The sequence below is a fragment of the Canis aureus genome, chromosome 30, assembly GCF_053574225.1.
Source record: "Canis aureus isolate CA01 chromosome 30, VMU_Caureus_v.1.0, whole genome shotgun sequence".
In the NCBI taxonomy this organism is placed as follows: Eukaryota; Metazoa; Chordata; class Mammalia; order Carnivora; family Canidae; genus Canis; species Canis aureus.
In genome coordinates this window covers 18,565,513-18,578,222 of record NC_135640.1, presented here as the reverse complement: position 1 = coordinate 18,578,222, position 12,710 = coordinate 18,565,513, and the positions used below count along the sequence as shown (strand labels likewise).

The following is a 12,710-nucleotide window of genomic DNA, read 5'->3' as shown; positions in this document are numbered from 1 at the left end:
TTCTAGTAATTTCTCCCTCTCTTTCCTTTAAATATGGATGTTACCCATGTTTCTGACTTTTCCTTCTATGTTATTCTCCACCTTCTGCTGTTGCTACTTTATCTACATCCATTATTCCAGCATGACATATATACCAATGACTTCCAAATCTTTCTGTAGACAAATATATCCTATAGGCCTTTCATATTCTACCCCAAATTGAATCACTATGCACATGGTGAAGTTCAGTTTGAACAGTCACAAGTTGGGAAGCAGAAATGTAGCTCTATGTTCTATCATATCTCATGTACCTCCCCCTCCTCCAAAAGATAGCATATTTATTGGGATGACAATAATTTCAAAATTCCCTCTCAAACTATGAATCTATGGGCGATGGTACATGCCCTAAGTAAATAAGTCTTCTTTCATTGTTCATTTATTAAGTAAATTTTAGGTTAATTGATTATGTGGAGTAATGTATCACATTTTTGTCATAAGAATCATTTAGAGAGCTAGAGATGAATTAATCCCACTAATTAAAAGAGCCTGGTATGGGCCAGTAACTGGGAAATTTGTGTATTTAGAAATATCCTCAGGTGATTATCATGATCAAGAAAATTTGGAAAATGTTGACATGAAACATGCTTTTCTGCTTCCTTTAGATTTTAAGTCTTGAACTACCAATCCCTGAATGATCATCCATGGAAAAGTCTTATCCAGTCCACTTTCAGGAAAGAAAGTTTTCTGAACATCTGGTTTGATAAATTCTCCTCTTCAGAAGCATCACAAGTACTTTATTCTGATTGCTTCCTAGAAGATACTGTTTCATGTTTCTCCTTTCCATTTCTAGTCCAGTGTCCTCTAGATCACATTTTCCTTGGATTCCTTGAGTTGAGACATAGCAATCTAGTTAAATCACTGTTAAAAATTGGTTTCTTATTAAAGGACTGTGACCTTAAGGAACCTTTGTTTCCTTCTGTCTTGTTCCCTTTTCTTCTAAAATTTAAAAAGTTAAGAGTGCTTTGTATGGACTCAGTATTTTGGCCTTTCCACCTTAAATCTCATATTAACAACCTTGTGTATGTCAGCCTGAATTTCACGCTTTATTCTTTATTTTTTAAAATAGGTCCTATTCCCTTTGGCCTCCGGGTCCAGATAGTGCCTCCTTCTTGCATGATCTTGGAAACGCTGCCGATGATACAGAGGATGGGAAGAATCATGGAGGATGTCACACCTCCCGGCTGACTTTGCCATTGACCAGAGCTTCAGGCTGTGAGGCTCGGGGATCTTCTCCTTGGGCACAAACGTGCTGATGGGACTGAAGGCTGCGAAGCTGGCGGCGAGTCAGGGCAGCCCCTTCTTGCACTCGTCCCGCACATGGCTGGTCACATCCAGGGCACAGCCGGCCACACCGCCACGTGCCCACCACCACGCCCAGCTCGAGCTCCAGGTGCAGGCTGGGGCTGAGAGGACAGGAGGCGGGCCAAGCGCTCGGGGCACAGGCGGTGGGCAGCTTCAGGAAGAGCAGCCGCCATGCTCTCAGCCGCTCTGTGCGGCTCCCCGTGCGGTCCGCGTAGCTCCTGCCCACAAACATGGCGGGCGACTTCCCCTTCCGCAGCTCCGGGGAGGCCCGCAGCTGCCCACGAGCCAGCAGGGCTCTTGCAGGTTGCCCTAGAGTCGAGCGGATTGGCCAGGCCAGGTCACCTGACACCTACGGCTACCCGGAGAGGACGAACTACCTCGGGACGTCTCTCTTGGCCTTGCGCGGGGACCCCCGCCGCGGCGCTCGGCCTTCTGGGAGCTACTCTCCAGGGGCCGCGGGCCTCGCGCCTGATCCCTGCGAGAGGGAGGGGTCGCTCCGTCTGTTCTCAGGTTTGAGGGGGGTTGGTCTATTCTCATGCTTTTTAAACTTAACGTTATCAGTCTGTTGTTAGTGTCAGTCTTTTTTTTTTGTTTGTTTTTTTTGGTAATTTCTCAGTCTCTCAAAATTTTCTCTTTTAAGGCTTCTCTTCTCCCTCTCCTCCTTCCCAAGGGGGTCATCTGGGGGCAGAAGGAAGCTTTTGTGTCCTTGGGGCCGTGGGGAGGGGCATCCGGACCGCAGTCCTTCTCTGTGGCCCCGACCACTCGCTCTCGCTGTTGTGCAGCCCGCTTCTCCAGGTCTTCGGGGCCCGTCTCTGTCTTTTGCAGGTAGGCTGGCTCACCTGTGCATCAGCTCTCCTGCGCTGGTCTCCGCTGAGGTGTGCATTGTCCCGCGGTGGTTTTGAGGTGTGCTCTGATGACTTCTTTCCCCACCACAGCCTCTCTAAAGGTGTGGCTGGCAAAATTCCAGGCCTCTTCGGCCCTCCCTTTCTGCACCTGTCATGCAGAGGCAAACTCACCTTGTATGACGACCCTCAGGCTTTCCTGCTTAGGCATCTCCCCCACTAATTTTTTTTTTCAACATTCATACCGTGCTGCATATTGCTCTACTTTCTTTCTTTCTTTCTTTCTTTCTTTCTTTCTTTCTTTCTTTCTTTCTTTCTTTCTTTCTTTCTTTCTTTCTTCCTTCCTTCCTTCCTTCCTTCCTTCCTTTCTTTTTCTTTCTTTCTTTCTTTCTTTCTTTCTTTCTTTCTTTCTTTCTTTCTTTCTTTCTTTCTTATTTTTAAAAGATTATTTATTTATTCATGAGAGAGAGAGAGAGAGAGAGGCAGAGACACAGGCAGAGGGAGAAGCAGGCTCCATGCAGGGAGCCCGATGTGGGACTCGATCCCGGGCCTCCAGGATCACGCCCTGGGCTGGTGCTAAACCACTGAGCCACCGGGCTGCCCCACCCCTACTCTCTTTATTGAGTTTCTTTGGCTGATGATTCCCCAGACCAGGCCCAGGAAAGAATCAGATTCAAGATTTTTAGATCTATCCTTTCATTGCCCCTGCAGTGTATCCAAGTATGTTTCCATCACGCCCGCTCTCCCTAGAGGTCTTGGATCCGGGACACTTCAGTCTCAGTGTGTTAGGGTCTTGGAAGATCCAGAGATGGCATACGGAAATCGGACGATTTCAGAAGAGTTTGGTAGAGGGACTTTTTACTAAGGTGTGAGGATACCACAGGGGACAATGCAGGACTCAGGCTAGAAACTGCAGGATGGTTAGGGATGCTTGGTGGATGCAGACAGCCTGCAGCAACCCCACAAGGAAGGAGATAGTAAGTATCCTGACCCCCTTTTCTCCCTCTGATCTTTTCTAGGTGCTCCTCATTGGCTGAATTCAGTAAGAAGCCACAAGGAGGGGAGCCTGTTAATGCAGCCCATCCCTTGATAGAATCCAGCCAGTCTTCTGGGCCATGGAGCAGGTGGAGAATGGATCCAGAGGGGCAAGTGGAATATACCCAGCTAACTCACCTTCCTGGAGGTACAGAGAAAATTCTATGTGTGTGTGTGTGTGTGTGTGTGTGAGAGAGAGAGAGAGAGAGAGAGAGGAGTAGGGGAATGTTCATGGAAATCATTGACTGCAAAGAAATGTTACCAATGGAACAGTTGTTTTACATGTAAGTTATATGTTGTAAGAAAGAAAAGTCTGAGGCCTCTACACAGAATCATATAGCTGTGTGGGGACTATAGCTTGTCCTTTGTAGTTCTTTGTTTCAGCACCAGTCTTGGTAGCTAGCACAGATGAACTATTCAGTAATTATTTATTAATGTCTTTTTGTACTAGGGAAACAAATCTGAAGTCAGGGTGTGTTTACACACAGTGATGGTTAATTTTATGTGTCAGCCTGATTGGCTAAAGGATGTCCAAATACCTGGTGAAACATTTCTGGGTATGTCTCTAGGGTGTTTGGAAGAGATTATTAACATTTGAATCAGTAGATTGAGTAAAGATCTGCACTCATGAACTAATAGTGGGGACCCATTCTGTTGAGGGCAGAGAGAGACAGAAAGGTGATCTCTCTCTCTTCTTGAGATTTCTACTTTCTGCTGCCCACTGACATTAGAGCTCCTGGTTCTCAGGCCTTCTGACTATGGGACTTACACCAGCATCTCTCCTTCTGCTCTCCTTTTTTGGCCTTGGACTGAATTATACTGACTTCTTTCTTCTCCAACATAGAGATGGCAGATCTTGGGACTTCTAGACTTTCTTAATCATCCCAGTTAATTGCTATAATAAATCTCTTCCAGTGTATATCTCTTTGTATCATATTGGTACTATTTCTGTGGGGGAAGTCCAGTGCACAGTTTCGTTAGTTGAACGTGTTCTCTAAATTGGACAGATGGTTATTGGAACTCCTCTTTTGGCAGTGATTATCCTGTTCAAATAACTTGATTACTTATTTAGTCAAAGAGGAGTGTCCTCAGAATGTCGCCTACAACGTGCCTTTTCTTTGTTCTTTCTTTAGCAGAATTCGTCTATTTACAACTATTTTTTTTTCACAATTTTGTTTTGTTTTAAAAAATTTCCACCCCTCCTGTTTCTAGAGCTCTGCCCAGCTGTCTTAAATGAACAGTGACACTGCTTTTGTTCATCCTTTACCGTCTTTAGAAATATGATGCAATCCTCTTTAGTCTTCGTTGGAGATAATCTTCATGATCAGGCTTTCTCTTCTAACCTCTACTGATCTTGGCAGCCATCCTGGGAACCATCCTCACATTTTCCATGTCAGCCTGTTTTTGGTCTAGATGGGTAATAAGGATGTGGGATGATTATATGCTCTACTGCCTATTCCATAGCTATTGTATTATAAAGCTTACTTTAAAAATCTATCATGGGATGTTATTTCTAGTATATTTTTCTCATTTCTTTCCTCACATAAGTGTACAAATCTTTTTAAGATTTTTATTAAAATACATCTCATTTCAAACTATGTGTACCACTTATTTTAAACCTGTAAACGTAATATTATTTCTTCTATAAAATATACTCCAGGAGCAGCAAACTCAGTTACTGTGAGGGGCAGTAAGGTAACAATTGTGTGAAACTGCCAGATCAGAGAAAATAGAGTTGATATTGGACTCTGGAAATAGGAGTGTGTACTTTACCTAAAGGTATTTAAATTTGACTTAAAAACAAAAATGCTTCTCTGGAAAAAATTAATTTAAAAGTTGTCTACAGGCCTAACTCAGTCTCTGATTTAAATCACTGACAAAAACATAATAATATGGAGGCTCTATTGATATTCTTGCTCATTTATTCATTTTGTAAATGTTTATTGAATGCTGCAGAATTCCAGGCATCCATTTAGGTGTTGCACCTCTAAATAGAAATACTAACACAAATACTGATACTAAGAATATATCTTTAACCTTTCTGGCTCTAGTAAAACAGGTGGAAAAATGAATGTCTAATTATAGAACTATGTGGTGGGTTTCCGGAGGGGGTGGGTGACATTTGAGGACACGATCCTTAACATAAGAGCTAATCTCTTGCTTAAATCTCAAAAAATATATTAGTGGACTTGGGAATGTGGGAAAGAAAAGTTTCGGAAAGGTAGACAGGAAACAGATTTTGAAAATCAACAGGTCAAGCAGTCATATTTTTAAAGAGATTCACATGTTTAGAAACATTTGTTACATCTATTAAGCTTAGTACAATTTTTAAAAAGTTTTTCTCATAATGCTAGGGATAATTCATTCTAGGTTATATTATTCTAAGATTTTTAAAAATATTTTTGTTCTGTATTTATAATTAATATTAAATAGTGGTCTTTCTGGAATATCAGGATATGTTAACTACTGGCTTAAGGGAAAAAAGAGAGAAATGATACATCCTGTGTACTGTTACCTTTTTGGAGTTTTATAATGTACACACTAAATGCCCTTTTGCCCCTTTTTTTGTTTTATGCCTCTTTGCCCAAGAATATCTTTTAGTAGCTAGTCATCCAAATTATGAGTCCCAGGACAAATCTTTCCTTCTTTTCCTCTTTTTTCTCTTTCTTCCTTTTATATCTTTCTATCCTTTGCTTTGGCAGAAATGCTACCTGGAAATCTATTTTAATTTGAGATTTCTGCCCTCAAAAACTATGTGAAAATAATCTATTCCTGAGATACATTTTTATTAATTTAATTAATTTTAATTTTTATTTTTTAAAGATTTTATTTATTCACGAGAGACACACAGAGAGAGAGAGAGAGAGGCAGAGACACAGGCAGAGGGAGAAGCAGACTCCATGCAGGGAGCCCGACGTGGGACTCGATCCTGGGACTGTGGGATCACACCCTGAGCTGAAGGCAGATGCTCAACCACTGAGCCACCCAGGTGCCCTTTTCTTAAAAAAAAAAAAAAAAAAAATAATTTTACATTATAGAAAAACCATCCCCAATACCTTGGGAAATCACATTTGCCAAGAATACGCTTGTAGATTTTTTTTCTCTCTCTTTTTTTTCCTTATATGTGCCTCTGTCTTACAACTTGAAATAATGAACTTACCACATTAAGCATTTTACTAATATCTTATAATATAGGATGCATGTGATGGCTGGTTTTATGTGTCAACTTGGCTAGGCTATAGTACCCAGTGTTCATCCCAACACTATTTATTCTAGATGTTACTGTGAAGATATTTTGTAGATGTAGTTAGTATCTACAATTAGTTGACTTTAAGTAAAGGAAATTATCCTGAATAATATGGGTGGGTCTCATCCAATCAGTTGAAAGATCTTAAGAGCAAAACTAGGGTTTCTCTGAGGAAGAAATTCTGTCTGTGGATACAGCCTTAGCTCCTGCCTGAGAGTTTCTAGCCACTGTCGTGCCCCATGTCTGTAGACCCCAGACCTCAACAAGACTTGTTCAGCCAGATCCTAAATTGTAGAAACTAATTCCTTGAAATAAATCTCAATAAGAGGGGTGTGTGTGTGTGTGTGTGTGTGTGTGTGTGTGTGTGTGTTTACTGGTTCTGTTTTTCTGGTGCAAACTTGACTCATACAGATAATCTTGATACTGAGAATAGAGTCTGCTGTAACAAATACCTAAAAATGTGGAAATGGCTTTGGAATTGGATAATAGGTAGAGGTTGAAAGCATTTTGAAGTGCATAGTAGAAAAAGTCCAGATTTCCTTGAAGAGACTGTTGATGGAAATGTGAATATTGAAGGTGTTTCTGGTGAGATCTCAAAAGGAAATGAGGAACGTGTTGTTGGAAACTGAAGGAAAAGCAGTCCTTGTTATAAAGTGGCTGAAAACTTGGCTGAATTGTGATCTACTGTTGGGTGGAAAGTAGAATTTATAAGCTACAAATTTGAGTATTTAGCTGAAATTTCCATGCATAGCTTTGAAGGGACAACTTTTACTTCAAGAGGAAAGAGATAAATTGAGGAAGGAAATCTTAAGCAAAAAGCAACAAGAAGTTGATCATTTGGAAGGCTCTTGTTCTACCCATATTGCTAAATTTGGAAGTTCACTGTTAGAAAAGCATGTATTAGAGATGGGGCCAAGGATGTGGCTGGGCCACCTTTGTTGAAGAGAGTATGTGTGTGACTTATGGAGCTAACTGACCATGTTATGGCGCTAACTGACCATGGAGCTAACTGACCATGTAGCATTCCTGACCAGGAATAGGGATGAGCTTATCTAGGAAGGTCTGTTGACAACTCTTGTCTAATTGTGTAGATTCTCATGAATTACACAGGAGGCTGACAAAGTTTTAGAATATTACTCCAGTAGAAACTCTACCCGCTTGGACTGAAAGGGACAGAGATTGGACAAATGAAAGACTATTAGACTCCCAAATATCCATAAACATGAAAGAGGCTGGAATAGCAGAGAGCTATTCAGCTGCAGACATATAGTTTTCAAGAAAAGAGAAGGACGACTTACAGGGCAGTGCTGCAAATGCAGAAGCAGGGGCTGACAGGAGCTCTACAGACCAATGCCAATGGAGCAACTGTGAGCCCTAGAGGTCCATCTCCATGGGTGCAGAGGGAAGAGGTTTGAGGTAAAGAGGATTTTCTCATCCCTGGAAACCATACAGAATTTTCCTTCTTGTATTTCAAACTTGCTTGGGACCAGTGATCCCTCTATATTTTCCATTTTCTCCCTTTTGGAATGGGAATGTGTATCCTATGTGTATTCCTATTTTGGAAATGGAGAACTTGTTTTCTAGTTTTATAGATCCATGGAGAAAGAGAAACTTTGCCCTAAGATGAATCTTACAGAGAGTCTTACCCATACCTGATTTAGATGATGTAGAAGGTGGGATTTGGAATTTCTTTGAGCTGGTGTATATGTATGTATGTATGTATGTATTTATATTTTTAAGATTTTATTTATTTACTCATGAGAGGCACAGAGAGAGAGAGAGAGAGAGAGAGAGGCAGAGACACAGGCAGAGGGAGAAGCAGGCTCCATGCAGGGAGCCCGCCGTGGGACTCTATCCCGGGTCTCCAGGATCATGCCCTGGGCCGAAGGCAATGCTAAACCACTGGGCCACTAGGGCTGCCCTAGCTGGTTATAATTTAGACAAGATTTTGGATTTAGAGTAATGGAGACCTTGGGGGATGCTGGGATAGCATTAATGTATTTTGCATTTGAGACTGACAAATTGAATAGTGTCTTTCAAAAAGATAGGTCTAAGTCCTACACCTGGCATCTCTAAGTATGAGCTTATTTGGAAATAGGGTCTTTGCAGATATAATTAAGGACCTTAGGATGAGATTACTCTGGGTTTAGAGTAGACCCTAAATCCAATGACTAGTGCCCTTATAAGAGAAAGGAGAGGAAGATTTGAGACACACAGAGACACAGAGGAGAATACACAAAGAACAAGGCTATGTGAGGTTGGAAGCAAAACTAGGGGTACTGTTTGTATAAGCCAAGGAATGGCAAGGACTCTGACAGCCACCAGAAGCTGTAAGAGAGGCATGAAATAGTTTCTGTCGTTGAGTTGCCAAAAGGAATGAACCAGCTGATACCTTGATTTCTGATTTCTGGCCTCCAAAATTGTATGAGACTAAATTTCTGTTCTTTTAAGTCAGGTTGTGGTGTTTGTTATGCAACCCCAGAAAACTAATACAGTGTATGTTCCAAAAAGATAAAGTATTCATATTTTGCTCCCAAGGTATATACTGCTTTTTAAAAAACTTTTTAATTTTAATTCCAGTATAGTTAATAATATTTGTTAGTTTCAGGTGTACAATATAGTGATTTAGCAATTCTGTACCATATGCAGTACTCATCATGATAAGTGCACTCTTGATCCCCATCACCTATTCCACCCACCCCACCCTCTCCTAGTAACCATCAGTTTGTTCTCTATATTTAAGAGTCTGTTTCTAGGTTTGTTTCTCTTTTTTCCCCCTTGTTCATTTGTTTTGTTTCTTAAATTACACATCTGAGTGAAATCATATGGTATTTGTCTTTTTCTAATGGACTTACTTCACTTAGCATAATATTCTCTAGCTCCATCATGTTGTTGCAAACGGCAAGATTTCATTTTTCTTGATGACTAGTATTCTACGTGTGGCATATGTGTGTCTGTGTGTGTATACATACACATATATACATTTTCTTTATATTGATGGACATTTGGACTGCTTCTGTAATTTGGCTATTATAAATAATGCTGTGGGGGATCCCTGGGTGGCTCAGCGGTTTGGCGCCTGCCTTTGGCCTAGGGCGCGATCCTGAAGTCCTGGGATCGAGTCCCACATCGGGCTCCAGGCATGGAGCCTGCTTATCCCACTACCTGTGACTCTGCCCCCCCCCCTCTCTCTCTCTCTGTGTGTGTCTATCATAAATAAATAGATAAATCTTTAAAAAAAATAATGCTGCAAGAAACATGTGGGTGCATATGTCCCTTCAAATTAGTGGTTTTGTATTCTTTGGGTAAATGCCCAGTAATGTGATTACTGGGTCATAGAGTAGTTCTATTTTAATTTTTTGAGGAACCTCTGTACTGTTTTCTGCAATGATTGTACAGTTTGCATTCCTACCAAAAGTGCATGAGGGTTCCTTTTTCTCCACATCCTCATGAACATTTGTTGTTTCTTGTGTTGCTGATTTTAGCCATTCTGGCAGGTGTGAGTTGCTATCTCATTGTAGCTTTTTTTCTTTTTAAGATTTATTTGTTCATTTTAGAGAGAGAGAGCAGGGAGAGGGGTGGAGAGAGAGGGAGAGAACCTCAAGCAGACTCCCTGCCAAGCACAGATCCCAATGCGGGGCTTGATCCACGACCTCAAGACCATGACCTGAGCCAAACCAAGAGTTGGAAGTTTAACTAACTGTGCCACACAAGTGCCCCTCATTGTAGTTTTGATTTGTATTTCCCTGATGGCAAGTGATATTGAGTGTCTTTTCCTGTGTCTGTTGGCCATCTGTATGTTTTCTTTCTTTCTTTCTTTCTTTCTTTCTTTCTTTCTTTCTTTCTTTCTTTCTTTCCTTCCTTCCTTCCTTCCTTCCTTCCTTCCTTCCTTCCTTCCTTCCTTCCTTCCTTCCTTTCTTTCTTTCTTTCTTTCTTTCTTTCTTTCTTTCTTTCTTATTCTTATTCTTATTTATTTGAGAGAGAGAAAGACAACACAATTAGGGGGAAGGGCAGAGGAAGAGGGAGAAGCAGACTCCCTGCTGAGCAGGGAGTCTGAGGCAAGACTTGATCCCAGGACCCTGAGATCATGACCAAAGGCATATGCTTAACTGAGCCACCCAGGTACCCCCATCTATATGTTTTCTATACTATGTATTTTTGAGTTGACATGTCAAGTAAGTTAAGAATGGAATTAAAAGACTTATTTTACCAGGAGTGCTATACTTTCCATATTGGAAGAAATCTATGATATTAAGGAGTTGTGAATGGGGACAGTGATGATGTAATCCAGCGATCCCCAACATTTTCTCCATTGGAACAAACATCAAGGATGATTATGTTTGTATTCAGAACACTGTCATCAATATACTCTGATTTGAGAAATGCTGGAGAGTTTCATAGCAAGTAAAGCCTATAGAGCTACAGACTTTTTTTTAAGCCTCTACTAGCCCTATCATTTTCTTTTTCTTTCTTTTTTTTAAAGATTTATTTATTTATTCATGAGAGACATGGAGAGAGAGAGGGGCAGAGACACAGGCAGAGGGAGAAGCAGGCTCCATGCAGGAAGCCCGATGTGGGACTCGATCCCGGTACTCCAGGATCATGCCCTGAGCCAAAGGCAGACATTCAACCACTGAGCCATCCAGGCGTCCCATAGCCGTATCTTTTTCCTTTAAAAATATGTACATAGATAAGGTCACTAAGAAATTTTCAGTTAGAAAAATATAATTTATGAGAATTACAATAATTCATAATCACCCAATTCTTAAGAGTAAATAAAGGCTATTATATAAAGTAGACTGTGTGTGATGAGCAACTTCATCTTTGTTATTTGAAACTACTTCATTTATTTCACCCTAAAGCAAGTGAAGTACCAGTGCCTGATCTTGATTTTATAGTGGAGATAACTGGAACAGCTATACAGTTTTAAAACAAAATTATCTGTGAATCTTGGTAATTTAATTATTATTAGGTTGAACTACTTGTGACACATGGCCCAGTTGCTTTTGTTATAACAGTGTCATGAAATTGGGGTTGCTAATTGTTGCACTAGTTCAGCTCTGTCTTTTTTCAGAGATTAAAACTGAGACCTAAAGAGTAATTTACTTAAGACCTCATGGTCTACTAATAACAGGACTGGGACTGGGCTGGGGGAAGTGGAGAAATAAATCAATATGGAGTGCATACTATGCACCTGGTGTTGTCCTAGGCATTTTCTATACATTCTCCCCAATTTTCACAACTCTTCAAAGTAGATGTTAATTTTTTCACTGTGCAGTGGAGATAATAGATTCTCAGACAGTTTAACAGCTTGTTTAATAACATACAGCAGATAAGTCACCCAGCAGGGATTTAACACAGGTCTAAATCTTCTATTATGCTGCTGTGCTTAAAAATAGAACCCATGTCTCTTAACTTCAGTTGTATGCTATAACCAGCATTAAATTTTCTCTCTAATAAAAAAAAGGTTATAAAAAGGCATATCTGTGCACTATTCTGGTATTATCAGGATGTATTCCTACTCACATAGACTTATATTTGTCTCCATAATTAGTCACATATTTTGCTGATGATTTTCAGATCAAAGTAGCACTCTCCCTGTGTTTGAGGCAACTATTGGTAGCTATTGACAAAACAATACTTGGATCAATCAAAAAGGGTCAGGAATGTTAACAAAATCACTGAAAATGATTGATCATTTCTCCAAACACACCTAGTTGACACTTTTTTTTTCTTTAATACTAGTAGAACTTAATTGTTATTTTGGCACTTTGTTGTATTGACCTTAATTTAATCATTGAAAAACTGATTAATGAAATAATTTAGGTAAAATTGCCTTTAGTGAATGACATGAGGTTTAAGTGAAATCTTAAAAAAACTAATATTTTACCTGCATTAGTATAGTCAATCAACTACTGAACCATACCCATTATTTTGTCTATATTGTCTTTATAATAAATGTAAATTATAACTGCAGTGATAATAGATTTCTTTTATCTGTCGTATCTCCATATAAACTGCCATTAAATAATTTGTTTTGGAAGATGAATGGCAAGCTATAACATTTCTAGTTCAAGAGTTGTGTTCAATTACATTGCTTTTTACAATAACAAGAGTTATGGTCAGAGGTGTTAGAATAACTTTAATTGTGCTTATTTCATTTATGAACTTTCTTTTGTGCTATTAGTATCAAATTTTTTAAACCACAAATAGCAATATTTGTTGTGCCCAAGATTGCGAATCCG

The 12,710-nt window shown here is 40.1% G+C and overlaps 1 long non-coding RNA gene across 1 annotated transcript in view; it reads left to right on the top strand.

Annotated features, from left to right (window-relative positions):
• Positions 1-1,905: 1,905 nt before the first annotated feature.
• LOC144301763 (uncharacterized) overlaps positions 1,906-12,710 on the top strand; it is a 305,839-nt gene continuing 295,034 nt past the window's right edge. The window contains exons 1-2 of the long non-coding RNA XR_013368566.1: positions 1,906-2,166; positions 3,203-3,366. This is a non-coding gene — a long non-coding RNA (uncharacterized LOC144301763). The remainder of the gene's footprint in view (positions 2,167-3,202; positions 3,367-12,710) is intronic.